General features: G+C 38.8%; 1 long non-coding RNA gene across 1 annotated transcript in view; it reads left to right on the forward strand.

The window, feature by feature from the left end:
• The window catches only part of LOC135717117 (uncharacterized), a 172,692-nt gene extending 152,508 nt beyond the window's left edge, over nucleotides 1-20,184 (forward strand). The window contains exon 4 of the long non-coding RNA XR_010520301.1: nucleotides 18,921-20,184. This is a non-coding gene — a long non-coding RNA (uncharacterized LOC135717117). The remainder of the gene's footprint in view (nucleotides 1-18,920) is intronic.
• Nucleotides 20,185-20,527: the final 343 nt, after the last annotated feature.

Genomic DNA, 20,527 nt, shown 5'->3' on the forward strand with positions numbered 1-20,527 from the left:
ATACACTGAAAGTTTTTTTTTTAATTTCCCCCTTTGTGTTATTCCTAAATTTTGAGAGGGGTTGGGGTGCAAAATAAAAACTTGATATTTGTTCCGGCCTTAGTGTGCCTACATACTGAAAATATGTGCCAAGTGTTATCGAAATCGAAGATACCCGAGGATGATTTCAGATTTTTTGAGCTCATTCAGGATGGAATGGAGGGTTGTAGCTTTAAGGATATGTTGTATATATGTAGTCGATCATAGTTCTGCAACATAAAGATTTGTGATGTCGGTGCATTTTGATTTCTTAAGCTGTTTGCCATGACATAGATTGGTAAGTTTCCCAAAGTTGAGTGAACCTAAATATGAATAACAAAGGAACTGATTTTCTAAATTTTAAACTACATGGAACAGCCCTTTGGAGTTGTACAAAATTGTGACGTAGAACTACGTGGTCTTATATAATAAATCTTATTTATTAACTGCAGCAGGAGCTTGTGTTTTGTGTAGGAATAGGAATTTGAGCGGAGTTCTCTCTGTTTGTACTCTTTAGTGTGACGCGCTTGGCATAGATGGCCCACAGTGACTCACGAATAGCTACTGATTCCGATCAATAGCGGTGTGGCTTCTTCCTCCTTCTATGGATGCCCATGTGGGCTGCAGCTCACTGCTTGCAGGCAGCCTTTCGTTGTGTACTGGAGAACACCACCACTCACCACGAGGTGATCGAATAAACACCGTTTGGTGAGACCGGATGAAATTCAACTTTGAAATCTGTGTTAGGGAAACCGGTTTTCGCAGGCAATCGGTGATAATTTTAATTACATTGCAACAATTGCACATTCGTGCAATTTTCAACAGTGAAATTTTGAAAAATGATAAAGTCTTAAATTTGCAGATGCGTAGAAATATTTCTGATCGATTGATGATAAAATTATTCAAATTGGTCTTGGGGCAGCTGAGTTATTAACGTTCAAAATCTTTCATAATTTTGTTACATGTTACATTTTTGGTTTTCACAAAGTGGACCCCCATATCGAAATCGCAGACGTAGTCCTACGTCAAAAACTGTATCATAATTTTATTCAAATAAATAATGATAAAATAATAATGATCAATTTTTAATTTTGGAGTTGAATTTCTAAAAAAAATATTTTGTTATTAAAATTCCAAACGCGATGCCTCCAGTAAAATGTATAACGGCAATCTTGCAATGTTTGAAAAATCATAGCTCAGCAATTTATTGACAAATTTCAAATCTATTGGCACCATTTGAAACTGCATACTTTAAAGATCTATATCATTCATTATCAATAGATTTAAAAACATTTTACCGGAGGCATCGTGTACGGAGTGTTGATATATTATTGAATAGAGCAGCAACAATAACGTCTTAGTCCTACGTCAACAATGCAGTCATGGTTTGGCCTCTTTTTTTTTCCTTCGGTTTTTTTTTTCCGTCGATCTTGTTTTCCGTGCTGAGCACCAATGCTACCGACGTGCCAGGAAGGCAGCTCCCACACCTGGACCCTACCTATCGACCCATCAACTCATGAACCGGGGACCAACGGCTTTACTTCCCATCCGAAGGAAGGCGTGATCAGAGATGTTATGCCTCAGAACATCCCGGCGGCGCCGACTGGGATTGAATCCAGGCCTGCTGGGGTGAGAGGTAATCACGCTTACCACTACACCACCGGCGCCGTTGTGGTTTGGACTCAATTCTTAACTCTTTTTCTTCTCTTGCGCCAGAAATTTCAATTCCTCACCATTGTTTCCATACACCGATGTCGAGAGTTACGCTGTTTTAAAATGCTCGAAACCGCTGCTTAACAGTCAACTTTTTTGGCATTCCCCAAAACGATTACTGATTTAGCTCCATTTCCTTCCTCGTCACGCATCCATAACATCATCCTTGGACATGTCTTCATCGTCGCCGTCGCCGTCGTCACCGTATCCATCGATACCGAAACATAATTGTCCATTTAATTACGCGCCAGACTAACCCGGGGAAACGAAACGAAACCCTTGCCATGCACATCACGCGAACCCCGAACCGAGCGAACCATCCAACGAAGTCGTACAAATGGCAAATGAACATCGCACGTCTCCATTCGTGTCGGTCCAGTTTCGTCCAGTTCGTATGGGGTTGATCGCTCTCGGTTGATGATGATTGAAGTACCACGCGTCTCCATGGGCGAGCGATGTACGATGGGGACCGCTTGGTGGAAGACCGAGGTCATGGTTGGAGCTAGGGACCAATCTGGAAATCGGAACGGGAGATTCTCTCGCGCCCGCGAACATCACCGGCCTCCGAACGAAGGTCGAACGCATGCGTGCCTGTGGCCCTTAATTGCATAATGCTCCTACAACTGTGGAGTGTAGCACACTTACCTTTCGGTGCTCGTGTGCGCTAGTAGGTACTATCGGGCAGCGTCTCGAGAATTCAGTAGCCGCCGAGCGTTAGCAGAGTAAACATGTTGGACTGCCAGTGTGTCACGACGACGGGAGGAGGAACAACCCGTAGCCCCCCCATGTCCCGGTCCATGCTGCAGTGAGGACTGTGTTAGTGTGAGTGTGTGTGGGTACAGTGCAAGGAAGCTGCAGGAACTGGGTGCAGAACTTGTTCTATCCAAAAATCTTCGCGTGCTAGAGCGGGAAAGGAAGCGAGAGTTGAACATTCTGTGCTGAGGTACAACAAGTGGCGTGCGAAAGCGTGTTGTTTTTGGTTTTTTCTATATTTCGGGTGGGGGACTGAAAGATTGCACCTGCGACCCGGCGGTGGGTCAAGGCAATGGATCCTGCTGGGCACAAGGATGTTGCCATCGTGCGTCGGTGGCCTAGTTTGGAATAGGTGCTGCAAAGAGCAGGAGAGGACAAACGAAAAAAAAAAAAATTCTAGCTGGTTCGTGCCACTGGAAGTCGTTGTGCTCTATTTATTTTTGGAGCCAACGATAAATAAATAAACCCAGCCGCCCACATGTGAGCCACGAGCGACGGGCAGAAAAGTGATAATTGAGCATTTCCGGAAATAGTCCGGATTCGATAAAATGATGACCGTCGACGGTGGCGTGCCAGTGGTACCGTGGGAGTGTTGTCCCTGAAAAGCCAAGGAGAAAGAAGAACGATTTGAATGAAAGTGGATTGCGCGGTTTGTGGCCCAAAACTAGCAGCAGCAGTGTCGTAATTGATTGAATTGAGTGCGAATGGTGTTCGTACACAAAGGTTCGATAGGCGAATGGCAAAAGGAGGAGATGGAACAACAACAATGATTGATCCCGATTGCTTCGAGTGGATGATCAATACCATTATAGGAGGCTTGAGAGTGCGTCGACGGTAGGAGCTGGACAGAAGTGCACTCTTCAGAACTCTTGACGGAAATTTGCGGAACATCGTCGTTCGATCGCATGTAAGTGGATGCGCGATGGGTTGGTGGTTGATGCAATATCTCTGGAACGTGTATTGGCAGTGCTCGTTATCTTTTGATTGTCAGCATTCTTTTAAAACTCTTTATTTGTTCCAAATCCAAATTCATTCACATTTATAGGTGCTCCTGCTACTAAGAGTGTTGACATTTGTGGTGTTTAATCAATCCGGTTTTTTTTTTAAATAGGTGTGCCAGAATAAAAACTTTTATTTAAATCTAAGAATGTTACCAAGGGTAACTGACGGCTTCGGGAATATCTTTACCTATTATAGTCAAAGTTCTAGATAGCTCAATTCTGGCCCCAATATGCTTTGAAACATGAAGTATGGTCATGCAAAAAAAAAAAAATGAGAGCTCGAAGACTTAAGACCCTCCGTACGATAATAGGTAAAGGTTATGCTGAGACCGTCATTCACCCTACATATTGTCAAATAAAAAAGTAAATTGATCGTTGCATCTTTCAAAATTCTATGTACCGTAAAACGGGGTATCATTGATAATGCTGGTAACTTTGATGGTAGAATATAATGATTAAATTTACTCTCTGCGCTTTATCAAAATTGGTTTCATATTGTAGCTTAGGGTATTTCCGTTAATATCGTATATAGTTTTTACATAGCATGTGTTACATATTTTACAAACATATTAAAACACAATTTTCTTGTTTTTCGTCTGTTTGAAATGTTTTTACGATATAGCCATCACATTTTTCTATCCAGTTCGTTTATTTGAAAGGCTCAATCGCTTTAATCGCAAATTTAATGTTGTATTCTTATTGCTTATAATGTTTTCCGATTATATACTGAATCAAAGTTTTATATTTATTGAACTAAATTGTTTGAGTTTCACGCATTTTTTTTCTACATTCATCGAGCATTATCAAAGTAACCCCAAAAAAAAAAAAAAAACGGATGTTCGGTCACAAAACTAAAAAATAATAATGCAAATGCTTTAATTTCCATTAAACATATTACTAACGAATTGACTCTACGATCCTCAGTACTTGTTTAAAAATAAAATAAAATTTGAAAATCATCATCATTGCTGTAAAATAATATTTTGAATATACTTTTAAAAACTATCAATGTTACCCCGTTTTAAGGTACCGTAAAACGGGGTAACATTGATAGTTTTCGAAAGTTTATTCTAATTATTTTTTACATAAATGAATGTTTATTCAAATTTTATATTTTTAAAACAAATACTGAGGATCCAAGAGTTAATTCGTTAGTAATATGTTGAACGAAAATTAAAGCATTTGCATTATTTTTTTAGTTTTGTGACCGAACTTCAGTATTTTTATTTGGGGTTACTTTGATAAGGCTCGATGAATGTAGAAAAAAATGAGTGAAACTCAAACAATTTAGTTCTTTAAATATGAAACATTGAATGGGTATATAATCAGAAAACTTCATAAGCAATAAGAATATAACATTAAATTTGTGATGGCTGTATCGGAAAAACATTTCATAAGTGATGGTTTGAGTTCTTTTTCAAAAAGGCAAAAAACACGAAAATGGTTTTGTGATATTTTTGTAAAATATGTAACACATAATAAATAAAAACTATTTACGATATCAACGGAAATACCCTAAGCTACAATATAGAACCAATGTTTCATATTTGGAAAAAGCACATCGAGTAAATTTATTCCTTATATTGTACTATCAAAGTTACCCGCATTATCAAAGATACCCCGTTTTACGGTACCTCGTTTATATTTATTTATTTATTTGTTTCGTCAACCAACGTAGACTAGTACAAATATATATATATTTTTTTTCTTAAATATAAAAAAAAATCTTCGAAAGGAAAAGTAAAAAGTACAATTTTGCCTTAAATAAAAATGAAGTAGTGTCTGCAATTTGTCTGCAATCATGTCTTCTCATGAGTTAAATTCCGTATAGAGTGTAAAGTCAATGGTTTAACAGTATTGATTGTAAGAGGCCATCATGTGATTTAAGGGGGGAAATACAAGTAGTAACATGTCGAAAACTCGACGATTTTCGGATTTTTTTTGTGAGTAAATGAAACAATGCAAACGTTTGGGGTTTTTTGCATTAAATTGCTCTTCCTCTGCATTTGAGATTTTTTTCATTGGTGTGTGACCTCTGTGGCTCCTTGGGGTCACATCGGAAGGAGGTCGCCTCCGGTGGGGATTGTTAATTGGCGGGCGTTCTAGAGACCTGAAAAATGGGCAAAACTTACTTTTATCAATTGGACCTTATTCAGAAAAGATTTTTGTTCTATGTAAACCTCTAAAACCAAAAAAAAAAAAAACGATTTAAAAATTTAGTCGTTATTTAATCATTTGGATGAGAACTTTTTGAGTTATCTTTCCCGCCAATTTGGAAAACACCATTTCGAGAAAAACGCGTTTAAAGTTTTGGGTTGTGTAAAAACATTATTCCTGAAACTTACGGTTAATCGGCGATACCGGGGCCATAGATCACTCCTTTCTCGTGCTCGTAGCATTTTTAAAAAAAATTTAAACAATTGCACTATGATGCACTATGGGCAAAAATGGGTCCAAAATTACCCAAAATTCAATATCTCAACAGCACGCTGAATTCCGGCCATGAAAAGCGACTGTTCCGAAGGGAAATCGTCCGGGAAATCGATTGCACGTGTTTCCATAGACCGGAGAACCTTGTAGGTATGTGTTTTGGACCATTTTACCCCATTTTCCCCTACTTTTTGGAGGAAATGTTTTTTCACAGCTCTATTTTTCGTAAAACATAAGCACTTTATGCATGGTTTTAGAATACTATGTCTTTAAACAACAGCTCATGAGATATTAGGGGAATACGGGGTACACTTTATAGGGGAGTAAGGGGTAAAAGTGAACCCTCGCTAAATTTATTTTAATTCATAAAAATGTTGAATGTTGCGATTGTTTGAATGACCCCAAAGGTTGCCTGCAATAATGAGATTTTTTTCGAAATTTTAAGGTTAATTGGGGATAAATAAGTTTTAATTTACTGCTATCTGTTTAAAAAATGAGTTTTCACTTTTTTTGTCTGCATACAGCAAAACGATATAGTGGTTCTCAGAATTTTGTAAAAATTTGTAGTTTTGTTCCTTATCGCAACATTTTAGACCCGTATTTTTTATTTTGAGGGTGACTATTTATATATTAGAGCGGTAAAAAAAATTTTTTTTTTCGATTTTTTTCAAAAACTTATAACTTTTGAACTGTCGATGATGGAACTTTTGGTCGATGATGGAACTCAAAATACCAAATGAAAGTTAATTAAAAGTATTTTTAAGAAAAAAATAGGATATTAAAAAAAAAACGGATTTTGTTTAAAAAAAAACATTGATTGTATTTTCACTTTTACCTCTTACTACCCTATAAAGTGTACCCCGTATTCCCCTAATATCTCATGAACTGTTGTTTAAAGACATAGTATTCTAAAACCATGCATAAAGTTCTTATGTTTTACGAAAAACAGAGCTGCGAAAAAACATTTCCTCCAAAAAGTAGGGGAAAATGGGGTAAAATGGTCCAAAACACATACCTACAAGGCTCTCCGGTCTATGAGACCACGTGCAATCGATTCCCCGGACGATTTCCCTTCGGAAAAGTTGTTTGTCATGGCTGGAATTCAGCGTGCTGTTGAGATATTGAATTTTGGGTAATTTTGGACCCATTTTTGCCCATAGTGCGATGGTTTATGGCAATCGAATTTCTATTTGGAAGTTGCCGAGTTGGTGCATAGAAGTTTAATGTTGATTAAAGTTCTGTTGATTCAATGTGCGGCGAAACGATATCGTTTACAAATGAAACCATTGAAATTTGTATGTTTATAAGCATGCAGTGTGCTTCATATGATGGAAGAGCCCAAGTAACATTTTAAGTTTTATGAAATACTACAAAGGTACTATAAAACCCTGGTCAAGACTGCTTTGCCATTGATGCATCCAGCAAAACCTCTTTGATGCTAGAATCTGTCTAGTTGGCCCACCCTGGACAAGGTTCTGAAGGGTATATTTTCGAAGCTCTTCAAGATTGATTTACTGCAAAATGGTTGTACGATACGCATTGAGGTCCATTTTAAAACCGTATTTAAGCTACCATAAAAGCTATTTGGCAACAATTAAAACCATTATCCGAGCCATTTACCCTAGCTGCTTACTAAGTTCACTAGAAAAACAACAATCAAGATAAAAAAGGATTCATAAATAATCAAAATAATTAAAATAAAAACTGATCGTATAAAAATCCTGCTGAATTTCCAAAATTACAAAATAGTTCTCACGAAGTGGCCTAGTTTTATGTGCCATATAAAATTTGATGTGAAATGTACGTGAAAACATCGAAAAACTTGAGTCCACGGAAAACATCGATTTTACTAATAATTTTATTTTAAGAAAACAAAATATATTCTTCAGCTCGATCATTAAGCTAGCCGAGATTTTTGTTCTTCATGATTTTTGCATTTTAAATATTTTCTCATTGCTATTTTTTTTAAAAATAAAGTTATATGCAAGGAAATATAGATTGAAAATCAAAGATTGTAAAAAACAAACAAAATAATTGTAATATGGTGGAGTCATAAAAGTTGTAAAATTTGTGAAAAAGTTATTTTGCTTTCAAGAAATCCTAAACAAATTCATAAGGTTTTGAAATGGCTTTTAGGAAGAAAACTTGTAGACTGAATTGTATTTATCTTAAGCCATTTTGCTTGATCCTAACCCGTTCAGATTTATGGCAGCATTTATAAGGGAATGTTGACTACAAAATGTTAAACGTCAAAGTTTGTTTATCTTTCGATAGTTGCGCTGTGCGATTCAGCGTTCTTGCAGGCGATTCTCTCCCGATGCACAGTGGGAAAAAATCGACATAAAAGGAGCAAAATTCATTATCTCTGATCAGCGCTGATTTAACCTTTGCAAACATAATCATTCTTATGGGAAAAATTCTCAGAAAACTAGTGGGAATAGTTTCGTCCTGTGCAGAATAGGGCAAGTTGGGGTTTTTGGAGCATTTCACTCAAACTTCTTAAAATTTTGTAAAAATGACTTAAAAATACCTCATTGTGGTTGATATACGTTCTGAAATATTGTCACTCTTGTAGAAAAACATCTGGAGAATCCATTCAAAATGGTTTTATACATCACCAGTCTGTCCAGACTATGCATTTTAGACAATTTTACCCCTATTACGTGCGGACGAACAATTAGAACCATCGTATTTTAACTCCCGCTTAAATTGTGTGGAGTGGATGATTCGGACAGCAGCAAAAAAAAAAAAAATCGGTCCCAAGACACCCGGCTCTTACACATCCGGACGTGAAATCTAAAGCCAGACAGATGGCGAACAAATTCGAAGGGCGTTTCAAGATGCACGTAAACCGCCCGAAAATTGGAGGTAGTGGAAGTTCCAATAATGGAAACATGACCAGAAGGCTACTCTCTGAGCCAGAAAAGTTTGCAAAAGTTCTTAATGCGGATGCTGCGTTTGATAAGCTGTTTGGCCTAGTCAAACCAATTTTTGAACATGGACAAGTTAGCAGAGTTGTACCACATTTTAGAAGAGCAGGTATACACTGAGTTTCTGTTTATAAGAAATCTACCTATATACAAACATTTAGCAGAATACGTAGATAAGTTGGTAAGATCATTGGTTACTAATCTACGCATTATAAACAAATTAATTTTGTTTATTTTATTTAACCACTTCCATTGCATTTTGTTGATAAATAAGATGGTGAATCTTGCCACAAAAATTATAAATATATTCGTCCCCATCTTGCTCGCAACACTTCTCCAGAGGCCAATTTGTCAGATTTGATAAAGTCTGCATTGGCTCGTTCAGACCCCAAGATCGAGTTTTATATCAACTTCCTGCATCCTAGCCCTGTCATTGTAAAAAAGATAAACCGTCACGTCTTAACCTTGAGTAAGTCGTTACACGCATCGTAAACAGAATCGATTTGATCAGCAGGGTTAATATTTTCCATTATTTTTCATCAAATCCAAAAATTTTGTCAGTGTCTGTTTTTATCGTTTAACATCACACGCAAGGAATAGCGCTTCAACCCAGTGTAGATTAAATGCGTTTGTTTTAAAAATCTTCGCTGTTACGTACGAGCGTAATGAACAAATGAGTTAATTATACATCAACGAATACGCGTTTGTTGATATTCACCAGTGCTTGATTATCCAACCCAAAATTGTCAAAATCAGAAATGATCCTCAAAAGCAAACTAATTAAATTCATTTTGGGCAAAGTGATTATTTTGAATATTGTTGACTCCAGAGCCTAAAACCAGGATTTTAACAACAATACAGCATGAGGCTATAATTTGCCATCGGTTTGTGTGTAAAAACTTGCACGACACGTCCTTCAGCGCTATATTTGTTTAAAATGAAAATAATCATTATGTATTTGATCCTCAAAATCATCCCGGCCAAGATGAAGACGAATAATAATATTGACATCAACGGAGGCGATAATGAACATCCAGCCAAGAAAAACAAATGTTGATTACGATACTCTGAAGTAGAAATACTAGAAAGAGAGATGAGCGGAGAAAATGTTTTGAGCCAAATGAACTGTCAAAATCTGAGCCAAACGAACATTCCCATTAGATTTTTTTCCGAGAATTTCTAATTCTTACTAGATTAAATTTGAGAGTATTCCAATCGAACAGAAATTCAATCACCCTTATGTTTCGTGTGCTTCTCAAATTCAACTAGCTTTTGAAATCAAAAGCAATATTCTAGCCCTATTGATTAATTGATCTTAGTTGGTTAATTATTGGCACCAAAAAAATGTGCAAAATATTGCGATGCAATCAATTATTAATTTACACGTAAATCGAATCAAAAGTAAAAGTCATGTGAAATGCTAAGTTTTAGCAAGGGTTGCAAGATAATTTAGATACAAATCCCTGCTGCCGAATTGTATTTTGTTTTCTCCGCCCATCTCTCCCTCTGAGTGTTTCAAAATTCAGATTCATGCAAGTAGTTGGTCTTTTTTTTAAAGTTGTCTTCAATTTCAGCTATTTTGAGTGTAGAATAAATGATTTTTATCTGCACAGATCTTTGTATTTTCTATTTAATGGTTCATAGAAATGATCGTTTGGAGGGATATAGGTGAAAAGATAAGCGGTAAGAAACATACTCTGTAAGGAATTACTGAATTGGAAAGAAGCTGATATTTAGAAAGTTTGTTGATTGTCGTTTGTTTCCTTACACACGAAACACGGATTGTGAAACTTCTGGAATAATTTATTTTATGTGATACATAAAGTTATTGAATGATATTTCTACGGTTACGGTATGTGAGGTTCACTTAAGATGGGATTCTTCTTTCCTTTATTTAACGTCGGTCTCTGTTCCGCAATCTAGTGCCAATCACCGACGGACATATCGATTGCCATCCATTGACGACAATCGAATGAGCAGGAAGGCAGCTTCCACACCTGCGTAGGATATCGCACCCATTCAACACACATGGGCCGGGACTAACGGCTTTACTTCCCTTCCGAAGGAAGACGTGACCAGAGATTTTTATGCCTCAGAAAAATCCCACCGACCTCGACTGGGATTGAACCCAGACCCATTAGGGTGTTGGAAAGCAGTCACGCTTACCACTACACCACTGGCGCCGGCTTAAGATGGGATTATCACCATTAGATGTTTTCAGTAGGACAGTGATTGAGGGTTTAATATGAATGTTGCGTATAATCGTATGATTTTACTTTTTTTTCCAATAAAAGGGGAGAATCGGGCAAAATGTTTACTGATCTAAGTATTGCGCAAGATAAGACAAGCATTTTTTTATGCATTAAACATATTTACAATGATATAATAAACGAGTATTCGATATTACATGCGTGAATTCGAATGCTACTTGATTTATTAAATTAAAGGAGATAATCAGGAAAAATAGCCGGCGCCGGTGGCGTAGTGGTAAGCGTGACTGCTTTCTAACACCCCAATGGGTCTGGGTTCAATCCCAGCCGAGGTCGGTGGGATTTTTCTGAGGCATAAAAATCTCTGGTCACGTCTTCCTTCGGAAGGGAAGTAAAGCCGTTGGTCCCGGCCCATGTGTGTTGTGAATGGGTGCGATATCCTACGCAGGTGTGGAAGCTGCCTTCCTGCACATTCGATTGTCGTCAATGGATGGCAATCGATGTCCGTCGGTGATTGGCACTAGATTGCGGAACAGAGACCGACGTTAAATAAAGGAAAGCAAATATCAGGAAAAATAGGTAAGAAGCTGATATGATCACAAATTGAGACCATCACCATTAAATTTCTCACACATTTTTACAGAGGGAAAGTGCCCGAACGATCAAAATAACAGGCCTTAATTCGTATACAAGTATATCTTGACTTGTTTTCTTCAGTAAAAGGGGGAAATTGGGCCAAATCGGTAATTTACTGAAATTTTCTCAAGATGGAACCATCACCATTCGATTCCTCAGTCATTTTTACAAAAATACAGTACACGGGGGTATAGTATGCCAGGCACTAACGCGTATAACCGTGTAACACTACTGATTAACTTCATAATTAGGGGAGTATTAGGAAAAAAATGGCTCCATACATCAGCTTTCGATGTAATCTAAAACGTAATTTTTTTGATCCCTAAGGTGTTTTCCTTCAAGAAGGACTATCATTGGACAGATTTTCTTATCACTGACTACTGTCTTTTAAAAAATATCGAAAATAAGGCATTAGGGGTAAAATTGACTAAAATGCATAGTCTGCACAGACTGGTGATGTTTAAAATCATTGTTAATGGATTCCCCAGATGTTTTTCTACAAGAATGACAATATTTCATTACGTATTTTAACCACAATAAGGTATTTTTAAGTCATTTTTACAAAATTTTAAGAAGTTCGAGTGAAATGCTCCAAAAACCACAACTTACCCTATTCTGCACAGGACGAAACTATTCCCACTGGATTCCTGAGAATTTTTCCCATAAGAATGATTATATTTGCAAAGGTTAAATCAGCGCTGATCAGAGATAATGAATTTTGCTCCTTTTATGTCGATTTTTTCCCACTGTGCGATGGCTTGGAAGCAGTTACTCAAAAAGTGTTCAAAACATTTCGCATTTTGCACAGCTGTTACCTCGATCATTCCCGAAAAGATACCCTTCTTCCGGATGGTTCTGGAAGTGCACCATCAAACGATGCAGGAATGTAGTAAAGGGTGATACGGTCAAAATTTGGTCAAGGGAAAACGCGTGTAAATCGGTGAAATCGTTTATTTAAAAAATCAAATTAAATTTCTTTTTCAAGTTCAATTAGTATAAAATTCAGGAAAAATATTCAGTTAGGCTTCCGCTTTTCCAAATCCGAATTGCCGGGCCTTACGCTTGACCCCTGCCATCAGATTTTGTACAGCCACTTTGTCCACCTTCTTCGCCGCAGAAAGCCAGTTTGCCTTGAACTGCTGCTCGCCCTTAGCAGTTTTTTTGGTCTTCTTTAGGTTCCGCTTGACAATAGCCCAGTATTTCTCAATTGGGCGGAGCTCTGGCGTGTTGGGAGGGTTCTTGTCCTTGGGAACCACCTGCACGTTGTTGGCGGCGTACCACTCCATGGCCTTTTTACCGTAATGGCAAGATGCCAAATCCGGCCAAAACAGTACGGAACAACCGTGTTTCTTCAGGAAAGGCAGCAGACGTTTATTCAAACACTCTTTCACGTAAATTTCTTGGTTGACAGTCCCGGAAGCTATGAAAATGCTGCTTTTCAAGCCACAGGTACAGATGGCTTGCCAAACCAGATATTTCTTTGCGAACTTTGACAGTTTCATGTGCTTGAAAACATCTGCTACCTTTCCCCTTCCTTTTGCCGTATAAAACTCCTGTCCCGGAAGCTGCTTGTAGTCGGCTTTGACGTAGGTTTCGTCGTCCATTACCACGCAGTCAAACTTCGTCAGCATCGTCGTGTACAGCCTCCGGGATCGCGCTTTGGCCGTCGTATTTTGTTTATCATCGCGATTTGGAGTCACTACCTTCTTGTAAGTCGATAGTCCGGCTCGTTTTTTGGCTCGATGCACGGTTGTAGACGATACACCCAGCTTATTTGCGGCATCTCGGAGAGAGAGGTTAGGGTTTCGCTTGAAACTACCGGCAACTCTCTTTGTCGTCTCAGCGGCTTCCGGTTTTCGATTTTCCCCCGATCCAGACTTCCTGGCTGTCGACAAACGTTCCCCAAACACTTTAATTACATTTGTAACGGTTGATTTGGCAACTTTTAGCGATTTTGCCAACTTTGCGTGCGAGTAGCTCGGATTTTCACGATGCGCGAGCAAAATTTTGATACGCTGCTCTTCTTGCTTGGACGGCATTTTGACAACTGAAGAGTGAATTCCAAAATCAAAATAGGAGCAACATTCTACACACACACACCTTCAAAATGAGGGGTGTTCAGGTTTTTTAAATGCAAAATTGAAAGAAATACGTCAAGTTGATATTGACCAAATTTTGACCGTATCACCCTTTATTGAATGAATTTTTTTCCAAGTGATGACCCTTTCGCCGAATAAAATCGCAGCTATGGATCGGAAACCAACTAGTGTCCGCTAGCTGACAGTTTCAGTGGTTTGCTGTCGGTACTGACACAAGTTATTCCGATCTTCATCTATTCGCAAGGTCTGGAGTAGGCTGGTCTGTTTTCAGACTGTTTTGACAATGTTTTATGAATTTGAGGACCACGCTCACTTCACTCTTTTCCACCAGATGCTCAGTCGTTGATGGTACCCGTTTCGCCGGACGTGCTGGTCATTCTAAAGAACTAAATTTTACTGAAATCGACCTCCCTTCGGTCGTTAGCAACGCTTGAATTTTTCCTCCAACTTCGTTTATCCTTCGAGATATCCTTTTCATAAATTTGGTCCTTAAAATTCAATTTGTAAACAGAGGAGATTTTATGATACACTTTTAAAAGCCTAAAAGACAACATTATATGCCTTTTGCTCTCATTTAAAACCTAATGGTTTTATGATTGCTTGTATACTGATAGAACATGTTTATAGAGTATTTTATCAAGACATTAATAAAAAAAATGCTAATGAAGTTTATGATTGATTTATAGAACAATTTTAAGGTGGGATTGAGAACTACTTTAAATTTAATTTTAAAACAAGACAGTTTTTGACCTCCCGCCAGACTGTAAAAGGTTTTTAAAACAGCGAAAAGGTGAACTAGAATTATTATAGAACACGACCTATTGAGCTTTCAAAAACTACTTGTGCGCAGTACCCAACATTCCATTCGTAATAACAATCGTATTTCGACGCTCGATGTTTTCTTATCATTGAGAATATATCAAGATCAGTGCAGGTTTTTCAATAACGATCTGGTTGATTTTCCCGATTGTTTAAATAGGTATCAACAAAAAGCTACGATATTTAATTACTGCAATAGCTGACTTTTCACAGCAAGCACTAACATTAACTCTAATTTGTGAAACTTGTTCATGGGACAAAACCCTTCGATTTCAATTGTCTTAGTTACTTTTGGTATGGGAAACTGTGGAACGTGCCTAGTTTGCAGTGATCGGTTTTGATTGATTTAAGCCACCAATGAAAATTCGACTTTTAACCATTTTCAACTGTTCCTGGGCTACCTTTGATTTCAACTAAACAACCACGCTCACAGACTAACACCATTATTAGTTTCTCAACGATCGATCAAACCGGCCAAAGAGAATATCACTGTTTTTGAAGTGGTTACTTGTCAGCCGTCAACGTTTCCTGCTTTCCTTGCACACGCAGTAGTAAATTATTTGCTGATAAAGGTGCGATTAGCGCTGGCTCGTATTTGTACACTGGTACTTCTGGTTGGCAAAAACCAACTTCTCCTTCCTGGAAAACAATTGTACTGCGAGAACATTATTCAGTTGAAGGTCATGTACGCATCGGAACCATCGCTGGTGAAGGAAATGTGGATTCAAGGTTCATTCACGTGTCAATCCCTCAGGGGAGCTGTTTGGCGCTCTCGTTGAATTTGTCGTCATTGTTGTGCGTCGTCCTGCGGTTATGGTTGCTCCTTGACAGGGTTGGAGTACACACAGTTCAAAGGAATGTGGCTCCCGTTGAATGTGATACTATCCCGCTGGGTTGGTTTTTAAATGGACCGTTGCATGTATAGGTGATTGTGTTTGGACAGAGTGTGTGCAATGCTTTGTTGTTTGATTATTACGACGGGGCTGGGCGTTGGAATGTTTATTTGCTTTAAAGAAATTGGTAGTACATATTTGGATTGTTGGTTAATGTCTCTGATGTGAAATATGTTAAATAGCTTCGGAATCGATTTTCCAGTTCCGGGAACGGTGTACTCGGAAAAACCACAAAGTTGAGAGCAGACGTAGAGTTCTGGTTGGGGCAATGATTTTGTCTGGATATTCTGCTCAGCTGATATCTATCGTAGATTGTAAATTAAATTCCAAAATGATTGTTGATAACGCTCTTTCCTAGCGCAGTATCATGTTATTGTATTTGTGATAACCATACATAATGGTGGATGATGATAGCGTTCATCGATGAACGAACATTATTTTACGATTCTCATATTTAATAATTTGGGTTCGTGTCTATCGAAAAAGCAATTTGCATTCAACCAACTCCCGGTGCCATCCAAATTTCACGCTTCCCAACTTCCGTTCGGGAACAACAATTAATCATTTCTCGTTCCACGCTGTTCAGACCGCGTCGCATTTGGCAACCATATCTCGTCTTCTATACGTCGGCTGCGTCACCGAAGGCAAACAAGAAATACAAATCACGTCGAAAACCTACGTAGCTGCACTCCATCGAAACCATCAATTATAGAAACATCACTCAGGGTTGCTAATATACTAGCTTTTGCGGGATTCTGCGGATGTTTGTTTTTGACGTGATCAGCCAGACAGATAACGCTTATTATTTTATTTTATTTCTAATAAATCGATTAAAGACGAACAAGTGTCTAGCTTTGAATGTATTTGAAAACAGTCAAATCGTGAATTTGCAACTCAATCTAGTTTACCCATTTTTGGGAAGTTTCAGTTTTGACCGATCTGGGTGGATTCTACCCAAATTTGGGAAGTTTTGAAATAGCGTGTACTATAACCGTCTATAACAGTGACAGCTCGTGCGTGTGGTGGATTTGAAAATGCGTGAATTTCTAATGCGTGTTGCAAAATGCATCGCACGCATTTTTTTTTAAAAACAGTGTAACCAAATAATTTTTTTAAATTTTCCCTTGATTACAAAAGTCTGTAAATATCTGTGAAAATATCAAAAAAGTCTGTAAATGTCTCCTTTAAATTCCGTTATAATTGCTTATCTATTGACAGATAAGCGTATTTCGTCTACTACTTGCATAAGTGGTGTTGAGTACTTGGCACTGATGAAGCCTGCAAGCAGTAGACAAAATACGCGTATCTGTCAAAAGATAACCAATAATGACGGAATTTAAAGGAAATAAACCAACCCACTCAAAGCTCTTCATAAAGGGATTCCGTTAAGAGGTTCGACAAATTTAAAGTATTGTAAATGTCTGTAAATTCACAGTCATGTCTGTAAATCTGGCATGTCTGAACAACAGAAGCTTTTTAACACTTCAAAATAAACCAAAATCGTGGAACATCAACATTTACTAAAATATTTGAACTTTTTTTTATCGGGATAGTTATGTAATTTGTGCATTGGAAACGATTTTCTGGACGAAAAACAATATTTTCTGCATAAAAAACAATAAAGTTCCGCGAAAAATTTAACATGAGTTCTTAACAGTTTTTAGGAAACAAAATCTTTTATGGAAGCTACATGCAAGTTCTGAACGATCCATAAGTAAATTTTGGCAGAACTTCAGGGAAGTTCCAAGCGAGCTTTAGAAATGTTTTAAAGGATCTGCAGGAAAGTTCCAAGCGAGCTACAGGAAAATTTCGACGAATCTTCAGAAAAGTATAAAGAGACATTCAGGAAAGTTTTCAGGAATAGAAGAATAGTGGAGTAATGAAATTGGGTTGTTATCAGAATGCCTAAATAAAACAGCAAAAAAAAAAAAGGTTATCGTCCATTTAATTCCACTTTTTTGATATCTGGTAGTTTCGGTAACTTTCCTGAAAATCCTCCGAAACTTTTCTGAAATTCTTCCGGAATTTTCTGAAGTTTCTCCGGAACTTTCCTGAAGTTCCTCCGGAATTTTCTGAAGTTTTTCCGGAACTTTCCTGAAGTTCCTCCAGAACTTTCTGAAGTTCCTCCTGAACTTTCTGAAGTTCCTCTGGAAGTTTCCTGAAGTTTCTCTGGAAGTTTCCTGAAGTTCCTCTGGAAGTTTCCTGAAGTTCCTCTGGAACTTTCCTGAAGTTCCTCTGGAATTTTCCTGAAGCTCCTCCGGAACTTTCCTGAAATTCCTCTGGAACTTTCCTGAAGTTCCTCTGGAACTTTCCTGAAGTTCCTCCGGAACTTTCCTGAAGTTCCTCCGGAACTTTCCTGAAGTTCCTCCGGAACTTTCCTGAAGTTCCTCCGGAACTTTCCTGAAGTTCCTCCGGAACTTTCCTGAAGTTCCTCCGGAACTTTCCTGCAGTTCATCCGGAACTTTCCTGCAGTTCCTCTGGAACTCTCCTGCAGTTCCTCCGGAACTTTTCTGAAGTTCCTCTGGAACTTTCCTGAAGTTCCTCCGGAACTTTCCTGAAGTTCCTCCGGAACTTTCCTGAAGTTCCTCCGGAAATTTCCTGAAGTTCTTTTGGAACTTTCCTGAAGTTCATCTGGAACTTTTCTGAAGCTCCTCTGGAACTTTCCTGAAGCTCCTCCGGAACTTTCCTGAAGGTCCTGCAAAACATTCCTGAAGTTCCTCTTGAACTTTCCTGCAGTTCCACCGGAACTTTCCTGCAGTTCCTCCGGAACTTTCCTGCAGTTCCTCTGGAACTTTCCTGCAGTTCCTCCGGAACTTTCCTGCAGTTCCTCCGGAACTTTCCTGCAGTTCATCCGGAACTTTCCTGCAGTTCCTCTGGAACTTTCCTGCAGTTCCTCCGGAACTTTCCTGCAGTTCATCCGGAACTTTCCTGCAGTTCCTCTGGAACTCTCCTGCAGTTCCTCCGGAACTTTCCTGAAGTTCTAAAATCATTTTTTCCTGAAGTTCAATCATTATTTCCTGAAGTGCTAAAATGATTATTTCCTGAAGTACTAAAATTATTGTTTTATATTAATTCGCTGCAAAATATCATGATTTGTATTTGAAGTAGACAGGGACTATTTGAAAATATTGAAGATATGGTTGTAATAAAACAAGGGCTACCAGGCCGAAGGTCACATTTGTCCCGAGTTTTTGAAGGACTATTGGCAACCCTGTCTAAAAACTGCCACTCACGTGTGAAACCGGCCCCCTTGTTGTGAGCGATGCGTAATCAGTGACGAGCTTACTTTTCTTTTCTCTACCACCCCGAATCCCTCCCTTTCCCCCTCCCCCCTCACCGTGTACTACTATTGGCCATTGAGTGCGATCCATTCTGAATAAAAGTCATTAAAATGAGTCTTCTTTTCCGTTCATTTCAGAACTGTAAGACCCACAACCAACCATATCGGCCGAGGAGCTACGTGCCATCAGAAGCGGGCATCAGCACCAGAGTGTGAAAAGCGAAAATTTTCCTACCGCAAAAGCTCATCTCAACCACCCAATCAACCACCCACCAACCTACATAGGAGCAAACCCCCCCCCCCCCCCCCCGCCCACTTGAGCCTCGTCGTTCGTATCTGTACATGTTCCGTATGTTGTAAGTGTTTGTCGTTTGCTTGGCAGTGTTTGTTAGTGTGTATCTAGGAGAATAAGGAACCGTGGAAGAAGAATAAAAAGACGAAAAAGAAGAAGAAGATATAGCATACATAAAAATACAACAAGAAAGGTGGTCGATTCATGTCGGATAGCTTGACTCGTTCGGCGAAAAAAGCCAGTGGCAGTGAGTGAGTGGTTTGACCAAATTACAGGGGAACCTATAACGAGACTCCGGAGCTCGCATTGGATTTTGTGTTTTGGTGTGAAGAAGACTCCACCAAAAGAAGCGTCCGATAGTTCGACTATCTTTGAAGAAGCCAAAGAAGAAGTAGAGGCGAATAAAGTTGATTCATAACAATTTTCGTCGATATTGAGATTTGCTAGAGAGGACAGTGGCAAGGAGGAGGAGAAGGAGAAGCAGTTACTCTAGTGCTCGTTAGAGGGATTCTGGGGAACGGGAAACGAAGATTGTTTGATCCGGTGAACGGACGGGGACAGTGAAGAAGATAATAACAGTGAGCGATTGTGAGGATAACGAAGAAAGGAAAAAAATGTTTATTTATGGTTGGCGAAAAGCTTCTGCCCGCGTAGGAGAAAGGAAGTGATAAAGGAGAAGTAAGAAGAAGAAGAAGTGCGCAGTGAAGTAAGGAAGAGAAACAGCAGCAGTTTGGCAGTCAGTTTGGTTGTTTGTGAGTGTGTGTGTGTGGGTATGTGCACTGGTGCCGCCATCATTACAGACTATATTATGGAAAATTATAGCTAGAGGAGTGTCATTTGCGGTGCTGGAAAAGGAAACAAAAGAAGGTAAGATTCACCCGCTTTTCTTTGGAAAAGTTTTCAATGGGGGTTTGCAAAGTTGCTCCATCCAGAGCGCTTCAAATTGCTTGGCACGAGGCTCTCGGTTGCGGTGACAAAAGGGAACGTTGTTGGTTAACCGTGAGGTGCTCGACGAGTGGCTGGTTTTGGCAGGTTGTGTCCGATTTCGATGACGGTTCAATATCCTTTTGAAAGGTGGTTGTGTTTTATTTTCCGTTGAAGTGGTACGTTTCGGTTCGGGAAAGTAATTAATTAGTTTTATTTGGAAAAAGATCAGTTGAACAATGCATCTGATCGTAGCAATATCAGATTGACATGGACTTTAATATAATGAAAGGATGCTTAAGCGATAATGAATAGCGAGTGATAAGGATATAGATTTAACAATCCCGTTACCGATATTTTAAGGTGACACCAATAAAACTGCCCGTTACCGTTGCTAACCGGAAGCAGGCTAATTAAATTGTTGCGTGCGAGCTTTTTTTTCATTGGAATACCGAGTTTACATACCCAGTAGTGAGGTAGAAATAGAAGGAGTGGTCACCAAAGCAAGTTTGACTAGTGATGATTTCTT

This window comes from Ochlerotatus camptorhynchus, unplaced genomic scaffold (genome assembly GCF_037179485.1).
Source record: "Ochlerotatus camptorhynchus isolate MF236.1 unplaced genomic scaffold, CSIRO-AGI_Acam_v1.1 ptg000046l, whole genome shotgun sequence".
NCBI lineage: Eukaryota > Metazoa > Arthropoda > Insecta > Diptera > Culicidae > Ochlerotatus > Ochlerotatus camptorhynchus.